We start from the raw sequence: 20,695 nt of genomic DNA on the forward strand, positions 1-20,695 counted from the left end.
TCCCTGAGGCACCGACGCCCCAGGCCCAGCACCACCCACCCCACACAGAAAGGGAGGAGCCAGAAGTTTAAATATTGCTGCAGTTCAAGTTTGAACACAAAGAAATCAGGTTTCAGGTATTGGAAAATTTGTTTTTGTGTATATGAAATTTAGCCATAAATAATAAGATGTTTACACAAAAGAAAGCATCACGGTGTTTGACATCAAAGCTATGAAAACCAAAAAGTACGTTTTTATAATGAATTTTAAAATCAGCAAAAATAGAATCGGTGATAAATTTGTGAATGTTTTTCCAAAATCTGTATGTAAATTCACAAGACCAGAATAAATGAGAGCAGGTTTCAGGTTGTTTCTGGCAGAAAGTACAGCTGATTTTTATGTCAGCCTTAAATTTAGTTAAGTAATGCTTTGCTGGATAAAATCTGTGTAGGAGTTTAAAAGAGATTTCTTTGACTTTATTTGTTAAGAAGTATTTTTGTGGTAAAGACCCGACTTTTTTCCATTGGCTTCCCGGGTTAGTTACAATGCTAGCACAACAGCATGGACAAGTTTGTGACAGTGCTCCCAGCTAAACCCAAACCAGGTGATGAATCTTCACCAAATGTAGTAATTTCAAAAGTAAAGACAAGAAATCTCGCACTCGGCTTCACCAGCACAACATTTGATTTGCTTTTCTGCAAACAAGTGACGAGCAGAGCCACTGCAGATGAACTGTTTAAAATAATTGACATTTACTTAAGAGAGGCCGACCTGAAATGAGAGGACTGTGTGGGGATCTGCACAGACGAGGCTCAGGCCATGGCTGGGAGAAGATGGGGGGCTGCAAGCGCTCATCAAGTGCGTCTCCCCTAACGTGCAGTGGACACACTGTATGATACACCGAGAGATGCTGGCATCTAAACAGCTGAGTCCCGACCTGCACGATGTTATGACGGATGTCATCACTACAGTGAACTACATTAAAACACGACCTGTCAAGGCAAAGTATTTTCTCTGCACTGTGTGAGGAAATGGGCTCCGACCACACAGCTGTTCTGTTTCACAGCGAGTCCCGATGGCTGTCACGTGGGAAGGTTTCATCCAGGGTCTTTGAACTGTGGGATGAGATCCGCATCTTTTTGGAGGAGGAGGAAAATGAACTTGCCCACAAGTTAAACAACAACAAGTTCCTCATGAAACTTGCGTACCTCGGTGACATGTTTCAAAAACTTAATGAGCTAAATCTGCAGATGCAGGGCAGCAACACACACCCTCCACATCGGGCAGATAAAATCCCATCATTCACAAGAAAGCTTGAGATGTGGGAGCAGCGAGTTACAGAGGGAAATATTGACTCGTTTGAGAACCTGAAGTCATTCATTGAGGTCAAAAAGCTGCAGAACACAGTGATCCCATGCATGAAAGCTCACATCTCTGCCCTCCAAAAGCATTTCCAGAGGTACTTCCCAGTGCAGGATCCTACACAATATGACTGGATCCGAGACCCCTTCAGTGCAACACCACCTGCCGAATTCACACTACAGAGAATGAACAGTTCATTGATGTCACCTCTGATTCAACAATGAGGCTGGAGTTTCAGTCTAAAACACTAGCTGCATTTTGGATTGGAGTGGAGAAAGATTTCCCACTGCTAGGTAAAAGAGCTCTGGCCACACTCCTTCCATTTGCCACGTCTTCCCTATGTGAGACAGGTTTTTCTGCTGTGGCCTCCATCAAGACTAAATACAGATCAAAGCTGGACATTGAAAATGAACTAAGAGTAGCAGTCTCACAGCTGCAGCCCCGATTTGAGAAGATCTGCAGCATGAAGCAAGCCCACACCAGTCACTGAAAAGATGTGGACATTAAAGGCGAATTTTTGCAGAGTTAAATGTTCAGGATTTTATTATTTTCTTCAGAGAGCTGGTAAAGTGTGAAAGGCCACTTTCATGCAGGAATGGAGTTTATAAGACGATGTGTTGAAAGCCATGAACACCATTACATGGTAAAATTTTATGATGCATGATGCAGTGTCACTTTTAATAATTGTAAAGGTGATTTGTCTTTTATTTTAGTTTTGTTCAGGAAGAAGTTGCCATTTTGTAGGACTTACAATGGTAAGTAAAGTCCAGTGGAGTTTAGAAACAAAGGATTTGTATGTTTGTGTCAGTATGGGGGGTGGCTCGAAAATATTCTAATCTTCAGAAAGGGGGGCCCCGCAGAAAAGTTTGGGAACCACTGGGTTAAATGATTCAGACGTCGCTCTACTGAAGGCCCAGGTGTGTAATGTACGATCCACCACTGGATTTAAGAGAGAAATGTCACAGCAGAAAAACAACAGTGAAGGTAAAACTGTGAAATCAATAAAAAGATGAATCCTCATGCGTTAATGGTCTGGATCTGTTTTCCTGAGAAGATGCTGCTCTGTTTGGTTTACATTTCCTCTGGATGGAGGAGCAGCTGACAGACGTTTCCATGGAAACCACTTCCATCTTCCTGCTTTGATCTTCTGTCAGAAATACTGTCAGGAAGATGCTGGAGCTTTGATTGGGTCTTCTGGTGTTCTAAAAGAGGACAATGTCACACTAGACACCAGAAAAGTGTCTCCACTTCCATCATTCCAGAGTCCGTCCAGGAAAAACCTTCAGCTTTCAGTTCCAGTTGGTTTTCTGGAACCAGCAGCTGGACCTAAAACGTTGGATTAAATGGAGTCAAAATTCTGGTTTTTCAACAGTCTGACCCTGTTCTGGTCCTCTTTCACAATAAAAGTCCAGATTTATTTTCCTAATGCAGTCTTTAAACAGCTGAGAGTTCTTTATTCAGGTTTCTACTCACAGGTTGTCACAGTAGCAGGTCTCTAGCGTCCCCATGTGGCTGCTTGAACCTTCACCTGTAGAGACGGAGCAGCAGCTCTGATGAGTCAGCATATTTTAATGCTTTCATTAAATGAAAATAAAAACATTCATCTGAACCGGTTTAATGTCAGACAATATTTTCACGGACCGGCCTGTGCCAGGATGAAGTTGGCGTCTGATTTTTGTAGCTTCCAGTTTAACTTTGGAGGCTAAAGTTCATCTTCATCCTCTGTCAAATATCTGCAGATGCTTTAAACTTCATTTGTTTTCTATGTTTCATGCAGGAAACATTCAAATGTGATCCAGATTTTTCCTTAAACCCAAAACTGTCAAAGTGGAAGAGAAACAAATCAGACGCCAACTTCAGCCTCGTCCAACTTTAAGAAAGTAGTGGATGGATTTTCAACACAGAACCTCCACAAGCATCAAGAATGACCGGATGTGGAGGAGAGAATCCAGTAGTTTTTCAAAATAAAACTTCCTTCAGAATTTGACTAGAAATACAACAGAAAAAAGGAAAGTCTTGTTTTTTTCTCTGCAGATCGATACCAGAACCGGTTTGCTGTCCGGGTTTGGGGACCACTGCATTCCAGCAGGAGAAACTAAAGTTTAGTGAATTTGTGACTCACGTTTTCTTTACGTCTCTCATTTTAACGACACAAACAGCAGAGAGGATCAATGAGGTCCAACCTCCAAGAAGGATCCAGAGAGCCGGTCTGGAGCGACTGATCCAGATCTGTTCTCGACTTTGTGTAACCCTTGTGCTAACCTAAGCACTTTACCATAGGGAGTTGGGTCATCTAGACCCACTAGACAGTGCGCTGAACCTTTTTTCTTCAATGATTTGTGATCTTCACTGGTGTCCATGGATTACATGAAATCTTTCCACCTTTATCCACCTTTGTCAGGGTAGGAGAACATATCAATCTCAGATAGCACAAGGGTTAATCCATAAAAGTCATGAAAAGAGCTTGAAACCCCGCTAGCATTGAGCTAGCAAGCATGGCTAACAAAGGAGAACATTGTTTATAATGAATGGTGATAGTTTTTCATGCAGCGTCTTACTTTCTAACATCTTTTTTCACTAGCAGCTACTGGTGGAGCTCCTCATCTGACTGTGCTGGCGTCCTCTGGTTACATAAAGTACACGTTTGATAGTTTATTATAGTAAAAGATTTGAAATACATGGGTGAAGGAGTTGTGTTGTGCTAAGTCCTCAAGACAAGTGTTTGAGTTAGACTGTTCCTCTATCACAGGTTTCCTGTGACGTCATTTCCGGGTGAGCTATTCCCAGTGCTAGTCGTGTGTGACTGCTGTCCTCTTGTTTGGCATTAGCCTTACTACTATTGCTTACTCTAAGGGTTATCTGGGTTAATATTCACATCTAGTACCTTTTATTAGCGAATTCACCACTGTTAAATCGCTTGCTGTTCACTTTCTCATTTTGCTAAATAAACCACTTCTCTTTACCTAAACACCGCTAGCCTTAGCTTAAAACCTGGCATGGCCACCACTCCTTCCGCCTCTCCTCCTCTCTCCTGCCCCATGTGCCATATGTTTAGTGATGACCCTGCCTCCTTTAGTGAAGATAGCGGTAGGTGTGTTAAGTGTAGTCTTGTGTTAGACTTGGAGGCTAGGCTGGAGCAGTTAGAAGCGCGGCTCCGCACAGTGGAAGCTAAGCCGGCTAGCCAGGTCGTTACTCGTAGCGCGAGCCGCGCTACCAGGGCTAACTTAGTTAGCACCCCAGCGCCCTCCCAACAGCCGGGAGACAGTCAGGGGTTTGTACCGGTTGGGAGGAAACATAGTGCTAAACGCAAAAACTTAGAGCACCCGAGACTCCACGTTAGTAATAGGTTCTCCCCCCTCAGCGACACACCCGCTGAACACTCAACTCTGGTTATAGGCTCTTCTGAAGTTAGAAACGTGGAGCTCCCAGCGGTTACAGTCAGGTGTTATCCGGGGGCCAGAGTTGGTGACATCGAGGGGAACCTTAGGATGTTAGCTCAGAGTAAGTCCAGGTTCCGTCGAGTCGTGATTCACGCAGGCGGTAATGATGCCCGACGGAGACAATCAGAGGTGGTTAAGTTAAACGTAGCTTCGGTGTGTAAACTGGCTAAGACGATGTCCGACACTGTAATTTTCTCTGGTCCCCTGCCGAACTTAGTCAGTGATGAAATGTACAGCCGCTTTTCATCATTTAACCGCTGGCTTTCTAGATGGTGCCCAGAAAACGGCGTTGGTTTTGTGGATAACTGGAGCGCGTTTTGGGGGAAGCCCGGTCTCATGCGGAGAGACGGCGTCCATCCCACTCGGGACGGTGCCGCTCTTCTTTCTAGAAACATTTCTGCTAGCCTTAGTCTGTTAACCTGACAATCCAGAGACGAGACCCGGGCGCAGAGCAGCAGTGTAAAACGCTCCTCTGAGCCTCCCTTAGGGTTAGTGCCGGTGCAAAACCCATGCAGGGAAAGTCAAGCAGGTCCTAGCTTTAGCTTATGTGCTGAAAGACAAATGAAAGGAGCGCGTCATAGAAACCTTAAAGTGACAGACAGCAGTTCTCACAAGCAGAATTATGATGTAATTAAATGCGGTTTATTAAACATTAGATCCATTTCCTCCAAGTCCCTCTTAGTCAACGAGTTAATTACTGATAACAACCTCAGTCTTTTAGCCTTAACAGAAACTTGGCTCCATCAGGATGACTATGTTAGATTGAATGAAGCAACCCCCCCCACTTATGCTAACTATCAGAAATCCAGGATTTCAGGGAAAGGAGGTGGTTTGGCAGTAATATCACAGTCTAGCTTACTTCTCAGCCCTAAAGTTAAAAATGCTTATAATTCATTTGAAAACATCATATTGTCTTTAAGTCACCCAAACAGGAAAACTCCAAAACCTGTTTTACTCATAATTATTTATCGCCCCCCCGGCCCATATTCAGAATTTTTAACTGAGTTTTCCGACTACCTATCGACTATTGTCTTAGATTCTGATCAAACTATAATATTAGGGGATTTTAATATTCATGTTGATGACCCCAGTGACTGCCTAGGAAAGGCTTTTGCAGCTTTATTAGATGATGTTGGTTTCACCCAAAAGGCCTGTTCACACCGGGACGAATTTCGCCGGCGATTTTCGCCGACGTTTAACGCCTCGTGACTAAACAAAGGGCACCAACGAGAGTGTGCACACCGACGCGAAAAAACGCCACGCGTTAAAGCGTAAAAAAAAAAAAACGCCTCGGGTTCGTTTTTTTTTTTCGACGCGTCGCGTCGAAATCTACTCGACCAATGAGAATGGCGCTTTTGCTCACGTGTCTGGAGCTTCTGAAGTTACAGTAAAACACAACTTGGGGGCGCTCAAAAACAAAACTGCCTTGCTGAGCACACATACCAGCGAAGAAGATAGACGCCAAGTAGCGTCTACACTGCCGCGAAGCAATAATGACGGACATTCTAAAACATCCCCGAACCAAACACCAGTTGGAGCTACTGGTGCTTGAAATATTCACGTTTTCTTTGTTTGATTCTGACAAGCGTGTAAATACTTGCTCTCTTCTTCTGAGTGAAAAGCGACTTTAAGAAGCGTAAAGTTGCGCAACGCCACCTTGTGTACAGGAGTATTTCTGTTTACATTAAGCGCTATCTAATGTCAGGGAATGAAATTGCATGTTCGCTCCACTCATCGTCAGCGAAAATCGCCTGGGTGTGAACACAAAAAACGTGGCGAAAAACGCTGGCGAATAACGCCTGGCGAATAACGCCTGGCGAATATTCGTCCCGGTGTGTACGGGCCTAAAGTGTGAATGAACCCACTCACTGTCATAAGCACACCCTGGACCTTGTTCTAACCCATGGTATAGAGATCAGCCAGCTGAGTGTCCTTCCTCTTAACCCCATCATTTCTGATCACTTTCTGATTACCTTCCAGTTTACACTGGAACATCCTTCTGTCCCAGTGAATAAGAAACAGCTTAGAAGAACCTTAACTGACCGTTCTGTGTCTGAGTTTAAACACACAGTTCAGCCAGTACTTAGTGATATTCTGAGAAAATACTCTGAGTCCAGCTCCCATAGCATCAGTCCTAGTATAAATGACCACTTTGTTAATGATGCCTTACAAGCCCTCAGGAGTACACTCGATGTTGTTGCCCCCTTGAAACCTAAGTTCGTCAGACAAAACCGAGTAGCACCGTGGTTTAACGCTGAAACTCGTTCTCTTAAACAAGAAACCCGTAAGTTGGAAAGAGAATGGCGCCGCTCCGGTTCAGAGCAGTCTCTGGATATCTGGAAACATAGCCTATTAAATTATAAAAAAGCTCTGCGTAGAGCTAGAAGCCAGTACTATTCAACCTTAATATCAGAGAATGGAAATAATCCAAGATTTCTTTTTAGCACTATTGCTAAATTAACTCGCAGTCAGAGCTCAGTAGAACCACATGTTCCTGTTTCTCTCAGCTCTGATGATTTTCTTACATTTTTCGACAGTAAAATCTCAAATATTAGACATAAGTTAAATCAAGTTATTCCTACTATCAGCCCAGAACAGGCTGAAGCGGTAGAAGTGGAGGCATCCATAGAAACCTCTGTAACATTACACTGCTTCACTATTGTGGATCAAGCGGAAATAACATCAATTATTACGTCCTCCAAATCCTCAACGTGTCTGTTAGACCCAATTCCCACTAGACTTTTTAAAGAAACTTTTCCCCTAATTAATGATCCCATATTAACAATGATAAATGCCTCTCTGGAAACGGGTTACGTGCCACAGTCTTTTAAATATGCAGTTGTTAAACCTCTTCTGAAAAAGCCCAGTTTGGATCCTAGCATCTTGGCCAACTATAGACCGATATCAAACCTGCCCTTTATTTCTAAAATCCTAGAAAGAGTTGTAGTCAAGCAGCTTTACTGCCACCTACAGGACAACAGCCACTTTGAAGACTTTCAGTCGGGGTTTAGACCTCACCACAGTACAGAAACTGCACTAGTTAGAGTCTCTAATGACTTGTTATTGGCCTCAGAAAAGGGTCTACTTTCTATTCTGGTCCTGTTGGACCTCAGTGCAGCCTTTGACACTATCGACCACGGTATTTTACTCCATAGATTAGAGCAGGACATAGGGATCAGAGGATCTGCTCTCCAGTGGTTTAAATCCTATCTGTCTGATAGGTATCAGTTCGTTAATGTAAATGGCCATTCCTCTCAGTGCACTCGAGTCAACTATGGAGTCCCACAGGGCTCAGTCTTGGGACCGATCCTGTTTACGCTTTATATGTTACCCCTAGGAAACATAATCAGGAAACACAGCATTAATTTTCATTGTTATGCCGACGATACGCAGTTGTATTTATCCATGAAGCCTGACCAGAATGACCAGATAGAGAAACTGAACGCCTGCATCAGTGACATCAAGACCTGGATGACAATTAATTACCTCCTCTTGAACCCAGAAAAAACTGAGGTCATTATACTTGGTCCTAAAAACCTCAGAGATGCTCTGTCTGCTCAGATAGTCTCCCTGGATGACATAAGTATAGCCCCCAATTCCACAGTTAGAAACCTTGGGGTTTTACTTGACCAGGATTTATCATTTAAGGCTCACATATCTCAGGCGTGCAGAACTGCCTTTTTTCACCTGCGGAATATTGCTAAGATCAGAAATCTACTTTCTAAGAGTGATGCTGAAAAACTCATCCATGCATTTGTTACGTCGAGGCTGGATTACTGTAACTCCTTGTTAGCAGCGTGTCCTAAGAGTTCCTTAAGAAGTCTCCAGCTTGTTCAGAACGCAGCTGCTAGATTGTTAGCTGGAACTAGCAGAAGAGATCACATCACTCCTGTGTTAGTTTCGCTCCATTGGCTCCCAGTTGATTCCAGAATCAAGTTCAAGATCCTCCTGTTAGCCTATAAGGCCTTACATGGAATGGCCCCGTCCTATATTAAGGACCTCATAGTCCCTTACCATCCAATGAGAACACTTCGCTCACAAAATGCAGGACTGCTTGTGGTTCCTAGAATTAGTAAAAGTACGGTTGGAGGTAGAGCGTTTAGCCACCAAGCCCCTGTCTTATGGAATAAACTCCCAGCTCATGTAAGAGAGGCCGACTCAGTTTCTACATTCAAAGCTAGACTGAAAACATTCCTCTTTGGACAGGCTTATTGTCAGACTAGTTAGTATTCAGAGATTATTTAACTTAATGTTAATTTGTCTAAATTAAACTTAATAACTATTTCTTTTAAAAGGCTGCTAGAAGTTGAAGCTGGGGTAACTATGGTGCACTGGGGTTCTGTCCTCTTTCCTGTTTTTACTTCTACCCTTCCTCTCCTCTATTCTTGATCATAATTTATCATTTAGTTCTCCATGCCTCTGTTTGGTGCAGTGCGATTCATGTATTGTCCCTCTTTTCCTCTCCCCTCCTGGGGAGTTGGAGTGCTTCCAGACTCCAGTTGGCTCGTCCGTGCTCCTGTTCCTGACCGTCTACCTCGCCTTTGCTCCTGCTCCTACACCTGGCTGTGGATCCTGCCTCTGGCTCGTCTCTGGCTCGTCTCTGCTCTGTACCTGACCGAGTACCTCGTCTCTGCTCCTGCTCCTACACCTGGCTGTGGTTCCTGTCTCCGGCTCGACTCGCGCCTTTGACTGTCCCCACAACCACGGCTGGATGAAGCTCGTCTGCTGGACTTTTATATATGTAGTAGTAGAGTTAGATAAGTTAATCCTTCTCTAAGATTTCTGGTAAATCGCCTGTCCGTCCTGGGGGAGGATCCCTCCTTCATGTGGGCACCCCTGAGGTTTCTTCGTTTTTTCCGGAATCCGGTTTTTTTGGGAGTTTTTCCTTACCGCGAAGGGGGGTCTAAGGGCAGGGATGCCAGTATAGCTTAGTCAGTTTGTTAGTTCATTTTAGTATTTTTCTATTGAACTCTTTGTATTCGTGATCCTTTTGATTTCATGTTTTACTTTGAAGCCCATCGAGACGACTGTTGTTGTGATTTTGGGCTATACAAATAAAATTGAATTGAATTGAATTGAATGAAGGACTCACCATTTGATACTGGTATTTTGACGTAAGACTTGTAGTGTTACCTGCAGACTGACGAGGGACGTATCAAGGGGGGAGAGATGGCTTCCAAGCATTTTTCATAGTGAAGAAAAACGTTATCTACGAATGTGCAAAATTCAACAAGAGAAAGCAAGAAGAAAATGAGACTGTGGATGCATCTGTTACTGCACTGTATGCATTAGCAGAACACTGTGGCTATGGGACACTTCATGATGAGCTCATACGTGATCGACTGGTGGTCGGTTTGTCAGATAAACGCCTGTCTGAACGCATGCAGCTAGACCCGGATCTTACGCTGGATAAAGCGATTAACATGGCACGACAGAGCGAGGAAGTGAAAAGGCAGCAATCTTCACTGCAAGGTGACACCAGGACACAGCCAGGAGATGCTAAATGTGTTGACAGGGTGCACAAAAGCAGCAGAAAGTTTAAAACCAAATCACATCCAGACGTCAAACAGAGCAAATCGTGGAGGCCTCAACACAGTAAACCAAATGCACAGTGTCATAAGTGCAGCAGTTCATCACCACATCCAAAACGTGAGTGTCCAGCTAATGAAACAGTATGTCATGCATGTGGAAAAAAGGGACATTACATGAGAGTGTATAAAAATAGAAAGACTTTGAATGAAGTGGAGGAAGATTTCAATGTCTTATTCCTTGGCAGTGTTACCAACAATGGAGAGACGTGGATGGTAAACATCCTCATAAACAACAGAAGCGTGTCATTCAAAATAGACACAGGAGCTGATGTCACAGTTTTGCCACTTCATGGGTTCAAAGAAATCTTCAGAGACAGTCGCCTACCCACTCTTCAAAAACCAACCAAGCCTCTGTTTAAGCCGTTGGAAGTCCTCGGTTCACAGAGATGAGACTAAGGAAAGGAGCTAAAGAAGCAAGAGAGGATGTGTACATCCTGAAACACCTGCACACAGCATTGCTGGGAAGACCTGATATCCACAAGTTGGAGTTAGTTACTGGAATAGACACGCTCAGCATCGAAACACTAAAAGTCAGCTACCCAAAACTGTGCAGCGGTCTTGGTGAAGTGAAGCAGCCATACAACATCAAGTTAAGGCCAGATGCTCAGCCTTTCTCATTAAAGACACCTCGGAGAGTTCCATTGCCGCTCATGGACAAAGTGAAGCAGGAACTGTCCCACATGGAAGACTTAGGTGTGATAAGCAAAATAGAGGAGCCAACAGACTGGTGTTCTGGCATGGTGGTGGTACCCAAAAAGAAAACAGACAAGGTGCACATTTGTGTTGATCTCACACACCTCAACCTTTCTGTGTGTCGAGAAAAATACATCCTGCCATCAGTGGAAGAGACATTAGGCAAATTGGCTGGAGCCAGAATTTTCAGCAAACTGGATGCTAATATGGGATTTTGGCAAATTCCCCTCACAGAAGGGTCAGCCAAGTACAACACCTTTATTACACCTTTTGGCCGTTACTATTTTAGGCGGTTACCCTTTTGGCATTGCTTCTGCTCCTGCACATTTCCAGAACAGAATGTCAGAAGTCATAAACAGTCTGGAAGGTGTGGTTTGTCACATGGACGATGTGTTGGTTTGGGGCAGAACACAGGAAGAACATGACACTCGCCTACACGTTGTGCTTAAAAGGCTGCAGGAGGCAGGCATTTCACTGAATGTGGAAAAATGTGAGCTGTCAAAGCAGGAAGTGATCTTCTTAGGACATGTCATCTCAGCCAATGGCATTAGTCCTGATGAGAAAATGAGAGAACCAACAAATGTTTCTGAACTGAGGAGTTTTCTAGGAACAGTTAATCAGCTTGGAAAGTTCATCCCTCAGCTGGCAGAAAGAGACAAACCTCTGAGAGATCTTCTTTCTAAAAAGAACCACTGGGTGTGGGGGATTGACCAGGCTCAAGCATTTCAAGATTTAAAAGACTCTTTGGCCTCACCTCCAGTGTTGGCCGTGTATGATCCAAATCGGGACAGTAAAGTCTCAGCAGATGCATCGTCGTATGGACTAGGGAGCGTCCTACTCCAAAAATGGGGCAGCGATTGGTGTTCTGTGGCTTATATCTCACGCTTTCTCACGCCAACAGAGCAGAGATACGCACAAATAGAAAAAGAAGCCTCAGCACTCACTTGGGCTTGTGAAAGGTTCAGAAACATCCTGATAGGCAAGCACTTCCAGATGGAGACTGACCACAAACCTCTCCTGAGTTTGTTAGGGTCCAGCAACTGGATGCCCTTCCTCCACGCATTCAACGGTTTAAAATGCGCCTTATGCGTTATTCCTACTCCATATCGCATGTGCCAGGAAAAAGCTTGTGGACGGCAGACATGCTATCACGTGCTCCCCTGTTGAATAATGAAACACCGGATGACAAGGAGTTGCTGGAGGACACAAATATATATGTGGACAGGATAATGGAGAACCTACCAGCAAGCACCTTCTATTTGGATCACCTGAAACAAGAGCTGCAACAGGACAGTGTGTGTGCACGTGTGATGCAACTCTGTGAGCAAGGATGGCCGACTCACTACAACGGTGAACCAGCAATCAGACCCTACTGGGCGGAACGGGCATCACTCTCAGTACATGATGGACTGCTGCTCAAGGGAGACAGGCTTGTTATCCCTTCTTCACTGAAAATTGGGATGCTCACAGCACTGCATTAAGGTCATCAAGGAGTCGTGAAACGTGCACAGCAGTCGGTGTGGTGGCCTGGATTAAGCCAACAGATAAATGAGTTAGTTCTCTACTGCCGGATCTGCAGTAAAGAGAGGCATAATCCTGCAGAACCGTTGTTGCCAACCCAGTCCCCAGGAAGACCGTGACAAAAACTGGGAGCAGATTTGTTCGTGCTGGGAGCTAAAACTTACCTGCTAGTAGTGGATTATGCATCCAGATTTGTGGAAATCGCTTTGCTTTCAACCACAAAGTCTGCAAACGTAATTCACCACTTAAAATCTATCTTTGCACGCCACGGCATTCCAGAGCAGCTGGTGACAGACAACGGGCCTCAATTCTCTGGAGCTGTTTTTGCAGAGTTTGCACAATCGTATGGATTCCATTACATCACCAGCAGTCCCAAACACCCTCAGAGTAATGGTGAGGCTGAGAGAGCAGTCAAGACCATAAAAGAACTCCTGAAGAAAGCTGCTGATCCCTATCTTGCACTGCTGGCATACAGAGCTACTCCACTGAACGGATACAGCCCTGCTCAGCTTCTCATGGGGAGGAGGCTTCGCACCACAGTGCCGACATTTCCAGCTCTTCTACAACCTGCCCTTCCCGACATGGAGGCTGTTTCACATAAGGAGAACAAGAAGAGGATGAAAGATGCACAGGTGTTTAATCAGCGCCATCGAGCACGGAACCTTCACCAACTTGTTCCAGGACGAGAAGTGTGGATACCAGATCTAGGATCAAGCGGAGCTGTGGTGAGCAGACACACAACCCCTCACTCATACATGGTTGAAGGACCTCATGGGACAGTAAGGAGAAATCAACGTCACCTTGTTGCCATGAAGACTTTACCCGAACAGAGCCAGAGCGACACAGAGCAACTGGTTTCAGTTGTGCTCCAGAACAACAACCACCAGAGTCGCTGATCCAGAACTCATCTGATTTGACATCTACCCCCAGAACCAGGTCTGGGGGAGCTGTTATAAAGCCAACCAGACTGGACTTATAGATTGTTTGAATATGAAACATTTTCAGGGATGTTGGAGAAAAAGAATGTTTTGTAGTTGTGTTTTTTTTAATAACTACTTTCTATAAAAACACTCTTCTACCTTAATGCAGAGTTCCTTTTGAGGTTTTTTAAACAATGATAGTCTAATGATTGTTTGTTCTATTTCAAAAAGGGGAGATGTGGTGTTATGCCATTGGTTAAACATAATTCTGTTACAGAACTACAGGGTCGCATTGTTATGACGTCACAGCGGTGTGGGGGGCAGCAGGGAAGTGTGGCTAGACCGAGAGACACATGTGGAAGGCTGTCTAAGGAATGTTTGAATAAAGCGCCCTAACAAGCAAACACTGGACCCCTATTTGCTTCCCTCAGTTTAAATAACACGATACCGACCTGCTGTATGTAACTGATTCTGAACGAACTCGTCTTTGAGATGAACCTTTTCTAACGCATTTTTAGTCAATAAAATGTTAATACAATACAATACAATAGTACATATTTGACCATTCATTTTGTTACATTGCAGTGTTAAAGAAATCGCCACTGAACTTCAACTCCATTGAAATTCTTTTCACATTTGTAGAATTTTCAGCTTTTGCCACAAACAGAAGAGAAGTTTCTTTCTAAGCCGCCTCTCCTCTGATCCTCTTTCTTCAGGCGGTGAAGGTGATCTGCTGAGTTTCTGTCCTGTGATCAACCATCCAACCAGCATCTGAGCAGAAAACCTTCTTCTTTGCTGTTAAAGACTCTTTCTGTTCTGACTAACAATCACAGGAAGTAACTACAGGGACCGTCTACTCCATTACTTTGGTCATTACAGTTTGTAAAACAGTAGATTCACATGAATGTATAAAGTGCATCATCAATGTTTGTCTCATAAAATACTAAATACATTAAAAATACAGAATCATTTCAATTTAAAGAGACGTGTCATTTTCTAGAAACTCAGTTTAGAACTAAAGTTACAGAAAAATGACATATTTCTCCTGGTTTGGAGAGTTCTCATTTACCTGTTTATAGTAGGGGGGGGGGGGGGACTCCAGCCCAAATGCAGCCTGTTCAATTCTTGAATCTGGTCCACCAAACTGGAATCAATGAGATTGCTAATCCTCATCCATGTTGGATTTTCCTGTAATTCTGGTGTCTCCCCATGGCGCACTACACACACAAATCCCTTTGTTTAGGGGCAGAAAGTTCTTCTGCATTCATGTGCTGCTGGAAGATGGGTTGTTTTTCTGACCTTCCTGTGTGTTTTCAGAGTGGGACAGTCATTTTTCCCATCATTCCAGCAGCACTTGAACGCAGCATTTCTCTCAGTTGCAGTTTTTCTCTGATGGACATCAACCCATCCATGTGATTGGCTCTAAAATGACAACCAAAGTCCCAGTTTGGACAGAAAAACTCCACAGATGTTTGTTTCCATCTATTTCTTTTCAATGGGGATATTATGGGATGGATTGATTGGTGACAGAAAGAACATGATGGCATGAAAACAATAGGAGAGAACAGAGAATGAAAGTCTAGGATTTCCATCAGCAACGTTTAGGACATGAAGGCTCAATTCTCCATGTTCTCCTGAACAACTGTGTCATCAGAAACTACAACGTCAACTCAACACAAACAAAAACGCAAACATATGTTTACATGTTTATTGTACATTATTGAACTTTTCCACGATTGGGAAGGAGCAGAATTGAAGAATACAATTCTTATAATTGTCTGCTCACTTTTAAACATTGTATAAATATTAAATTTCTCACACCATCCATCCATCCATCCATCCATCCATCATCCATCCATCCATCCATCCATCCATCCATCCATCCATCCATCCATCCATCCATCCATCCATCTTCCTCCACTTATCCCGGACCGGGTTAGCAGCAATTTCAGACACTTGTATTCAGGACATCTTTCTTTGGGTCATGACCATTGGAGAGTGTTGAACAAAGATCAACCGGTAAATTCAGAGCTTTGTTTTCTGGCTCAGTTCTCTCTTCACCACGACGGACCGATACAGCGACCACATAACCTCAGACGCCGCTCTGATCCACCTGTCAATCTCACACTCAGCTGGGGTGATGGACAGCCTCCCCCCAAAGTCCTCATTCTCTGCTCCCTCCAAAGAAGGCGTGTCAGTGGGATTGAGGAGATCCTCTAAGTTCTCCTTCCACCACCAGACAATGTCCCCAGTCAAAGTCAACCCCATCAGCTGTGCTCACATTTCACCGTGTACAGTTCTAATCCACACAGGAAATACATTCCATTCATTTAGACCTTCTTATTTCTGAAATCTGATTTCATTCACAAACAGCAGGTCAAAAAGCTTTTTAACACATTTTAGCTTCAACTCAAAAAGTCATTTGATCAAAATATTGCACAAAGTAGAAATAGTATTGCAGCTGTTTGGAACCAAAACATTTTGGTCCTTTGAGGTAAAAGTGTTGTTCAAGTAAATCCATTTCCTGTTTTACTTTGTTCTCCAGTGTTTTCCAGTCTCAGTCTCATTCACACTGATGGATCCACTGATGAACACTTCCAGCCACCAGAGGCTGTGTGGGTTCAGGGTCTGTTAAAGGTTTCCATAAGTTCCTGACCCTACATGAAGAAAACAAAGGATTTTAGAAACTGAAGATTCCTGCAGAAAGATGAGAGATCAGAGAATTCAGGACTCACTTCTGGTTGTTTCCTCTGACAGACACAAACACAAACAGCAGAGAGGATCACTGAGGGAAAAAGTCCAAGAAGGATCCAGAGAGCCGGTCTGGAGCGACTGATCCAGATCAGACACTCTCGGGATCAACGACTCCTTCATGTGTTCAGTTATGATCCTACTCCAGTAGAGACATACAAAAGGGACGCGGCCCTGTGGATCAGGCTTGATGTCCAGTTTGGTCCACTCCACTTGGTCCACTCCACTGAAAAATTCTTTGAAAAAACTTTTTTTTCAATTTAATGTGTTATGTTCGATCAGTGTCAACATGTCCAAGACTTTCTTTTTTTTAAAAGAGACATTTCAGAAATAAATAGGTTTTATGACACAGATCACAGACAACCAAACATTCTCAGTGATAAAATAAAGTAAGAATATGAAACAATAATGTGTTATAGACAGTTCTAAATAATTATAAAGATGCAGAAATGTCCTTCACACAAGTGACCAAACAAAGAAATATGAATTTATTGTTGACATAAACATGTTTTTCACATTTATATGCATCTAAAATGTTGTTAATGCTTGATTTTATGTTTGGACAGATTTTTGCATTACTAACAGGATCTTTATGAAGCACAAACCCACAATGATCTGATTATGTCCCATGATGCATCTGTCTGAGGCAGAAATAAACCTGCAGAAACGCTGATCTTCTGTCCTGTTCCTTCTAGTGATGTCATGTTCAGAAAGTTAACCTGAGACCTGAAGAACCAGTTCCTCTGCTTCCTCTGCTTCCTCTTCCTTCACTTCTTCTTCTGCTTAAGGCAGTGTAATGATCAAGTCCTTTAGTTTATTATATAAACATTTTCTCTATCCTGGTTTCTCTTTGTCCGTCACACCAGGTTCAGGTTTCAAATCATTCACATCAGTCTTGTTTTCTCCTCAGTCTCCGATGTTCAGTTTGTCATTGTCAGGTCATCTGTTCTTCTCTGTGGTTCTCTGTGGGTTTTCCTCAGGTTCTGGTTGATTTCTTCAATGTTTCTGTCACCAAACCCGGACTCCTGCATTTTGGTTCTACACCAGCAGGTCCTGAAAGGCAGAGTTTAGTTGGGTTTGCTTCAGTCTTTCCACGCCTGATGAAGATGATGGAGAGGAGGCTGTGTTTTAGTGGAAACATCTGTTCCATCAGAGAGAATCTCCTCAAAAACAAGGCAGAGGGAAGAACCGGATCAGTCCATCCAAGATGAAGAAGAGGGAAGAACCGGATCAGTCCATCCCAGATGAAGAAGAGGGAAGAACCGGATCAGTCCATCCCAGATGAAGAAGAGGGAAGAACCGGATCAGTCCATCCAAGATGAAGAAGAGGGAAGAACCGGATCAGTCCATCCCAGATGAAGAAGAGGGAAGAACCGGATCAGTCCATCCCAGATGAAGAAGAGGGAAGAACCGGATCAGTCCATCCAAGATGAAGAAGAGGGAAGAACCGGATCAGTCCATCCAAGATGAAGAAGAGGGAAGAACCGGATCAGTCCATCCAAGATGAAGAAGAGGGAAGAACCGGATCAGTCCATCCCAGATGAAGAAGAGGGAAGAACCGGATCAGTCCATCCAAGATGAAGAAGAGGGAAGAACCGGATCAGTCCATCCCAGATGAAGAAGAGGGAAGAACCGGATCAGTCCATCCAAGATGAAGAAGAGGGAAGAACCGGATCAGTCCATCCCAGATGAAGAAGAGGGAAGAACCGGATCAGTCCATCCAAGATGAAGAAGAGGGAAGAACCGGATCAGTCCATCCCAGATGAAGAAGAGGGAAGAACCGGATCAGTCCATCCAAGATGAAGAAGAGGGAAGAACCGGATCAGTCCATCCCAGATGAAGAAGAGGGAAGAACCGGATCAGTCCATCCCAGATGAAGAAGAGGGAAGAACCGGATCAGTCCATCCCAGATGAAGAAGAGGGAAGAACCGGATCAGTCCATCCCAGATGAAGAAGAGGGAAGAACCGGATCAGTCCATCCAAGATGAAGAAGAGGGAAGAACCGGATCAGTCCATCCCAGATGAAGAAGAGGGAAGAACCGGATCAGTCCATCCAAGATGAAGAAGAGGGAAGAACCGGATCAGTCCATCCCAGATGAAGAAGAGGGAAGAACCGGATCAGTCCATCCAAGATAAAGAAGAGGGAAGAACCGGATCAGTCCATCCCAGATGAAGAAGAGGGAAGAACCGGATCAGTCCATCCAAGATGAAGAAGAGGGAAGAACCGGATCAGTCCATCCCAGATGAAGAAGAGGGAAGAATCGGATCAGTCCATCCAAGATGAAGAAGAGGGAAGAACCGGATCAGTCCATCCCAGATGAAGAAGAGGGAAGAACCGGATCAGTCCATCCCAGATGAAGAAGAGGGAAGAACCGGATCAGTCCATCCCAGATGAAGAAGAGGGAAGAACCGGATCAGTCCATCCCAGATGAAGAAGAGGGAAGAACCGGATCAGTCCATCCGAGAAGAAGAAGAGGGAAGAACCGGATCAGTCCATCCAAGATGAAGAAGAGGGAAGAACCGGATCAGTCCATCCCAGATGAAGAAGAGGGAAGAACCGGATCAGTCCATCTGAGATGAAGAAGAGGGAAGAACCGGATCAGTCCATCCCAGATGAAGAAGAGGGAAGAACCGGATCAGTCCATCCCAGATGAAGAAGAGGGAAGAACCGGATCAGTCCATCCCAGATGAAGAAGAGGGAAGAACCGGATCAGTCCATCCCAGATGAAGAAGAGGGAAGAACCGGATCAGTCCATCCAAGATGAAGAAGAGGGAAGAACCGGATCAGTCCATCCCAGATGAAGAAGAGGGAAGAACCGGATCAGTCCATCCCAGATGAAGAAGAGGGAAGAACCGGATCAGTCCATCCCAGATGAAGAAGAGGGAAGAACCGGATCAGTCCATCCCAGATGAAGAAGAGGGAAGAACCGGATCAGTCCATCCCAGATGAAGAAGAGGGAAGAACCGGATCAGTCCATCCAAGATGAAGAAGAGGGAAGAACCGGATCAGTCCATCCAAGATGAAGAAGAGGGAAGAACCGGATCAGTCCATCCCAGATGAAGAAGAGGGAAGAACCGGATCAGTCCATCCCAGATGAAGAAGAGGGAAGAACCGGATCAGTCCATCCCAGATGAAGAAGAGGGAAGAACCGGATCAGTCCATCCCAGATGAAGAAGAGGGAAGAACCGGATCAGTCCATCTGAGATGAAGAAGAGGGAAGAACCGGATCAGTCCATCCAAGATGAAGAAGAGGGAAGAACCGGATCAGTCCATCCAAGATGAAGAAGAGGGAAGAACCGGATCAGTCCATCCCAGATGAAGAAGAGGGAAGAACCGGATCAGTCCATCCAAGATAAAGAAGAGGGAAGAACCGGATCAGTCCATCCCAGATGAAGAAGAGGGAAGAACCGGATCAGTCCATCCAAGATGAAGAAGAGGGAAGAACCGGATCAGTCCATCCAAGATGAAGAAGAGGGAAGAACCGGATCAGTCCATCCCAGATGAAGAAGAGGGAAGAACCGGATCAGTCCATCCAAGATGAAGAAGAGGGAAGAACCGGATCAGTCCATCCCAGATGAAGAAGAGGGAAGAACCGGATCAGTCCATCCAAGATGAAGAAGAGGGAAGAACCGGATCAGTCCATCCAAGATGAAGAAGAGGGAAGAACCGGCTCAGTCCATCCCAGATGAAGAAGAGGGAAGAACCGGATCAGTCCATCCAAGATGAAGAAGAGGGAAGAACCGGATCAGTCCATCCCAGGTGAAGCAGCTGACGTTTAAAGATCTCAACCTGCACTGAGGACATTCATGCTGTTTGGTTGAATTTGGTTGGTTGAAGTTTTGTTTGTCCTTTTTTAAATTTGTGTAATAAGATGTTTGACAGAAATATAAATAAATGCAGAATAAATGCACAGAATTAGAAAACTATAGATGTGTTAGAAAACCAGCTCTATTCTGTAGAATTATTTTAGCTGATTTGTTCAACAAAAAGCTTGATTAAGGTGTTAAAAGAATGTTTTGTACCAATAAATACACAAAATGGGACATTTTTAGTCTTTTTGTGAAAACACATGAATGGCTTTTTAACACACAGAAATCCTAAACCAAGAGCCGTTCAGGATCCAAAAGAGCCAAATTCCCATTTCTAGTTCCTTCATCACATCAGTGTCCAGGTAAGCCGGTCCTGCTTGACATTTCAGGTCCAACAGTTGGTACCGTCATTCTCTGTGGGTCTGGACTTATAGCGCTCCAGTAGAACCTTGTTGGGTCTTGTCTGGTTCTGCAGGCCGTCAGGAGAACAAAACGCAGAAGCACCGATTCTGCATTAAGAGAATCTGAAACAACTAAACGATAGAAAACGATTTTTGTATAAAAACGTTCAATGTGTCACCAATTAAAGTTAAAGCAATATTACTCCTACATTTTTCTGGTCTCACTG

General features: G+C 44.1%; 2 long non-coding RNA genes across 2 annotated transcripts; both read right to left on the reverse strand.

Annotated features, from left to right (window-relative positions):
* Positions 1-2,550: 2,550 nt before the first annotated feature.
* On the reverse strand, positions 2,551-3,571 carry LOC111949260. Its single transcript, XR_002875273.1, has 3 exons — positions 3,464-3,571; positions 2,815-2,869; positions 2,551-2,667 (listed from the first exon to the last, which is right to left on the reverse strand). It is a non-coding gene; the product is annotated as an uncharacterized LOC111949260 (long non-coding RNA).
* Positions 3,572-15,505: 11,934 nt separating this feature from the next.
* On the reverse strand, positions 15,506-16,353 carry LOC111949257. The gene is made up of 2 exons (XR_002875262.1): positions 16,242-16,353; positions 15,506-16,163 (listed from the first exon to the last, which is right to left on the reverse strand). It is a non-coding gene; the product is annotated as an uncharacterized LOC111949257 (long non-coding RNA).
* Between the last annotated feature and the right edge of the window lie 4,342 nt (positions 16,354-20,695).

The sequence above is a fragment of the Oryzias latipes genome, chromosome 18, assembly GCF_002234675.1.
Source record: "Oryzias latipes chromosome 18, ASM223467v1".
NCBI lineage: Eukaryota > Metazoa > Chordata > Actinopteri > Beloniformes > Adrianichthyidae > Oryzias > Oryzias latipes.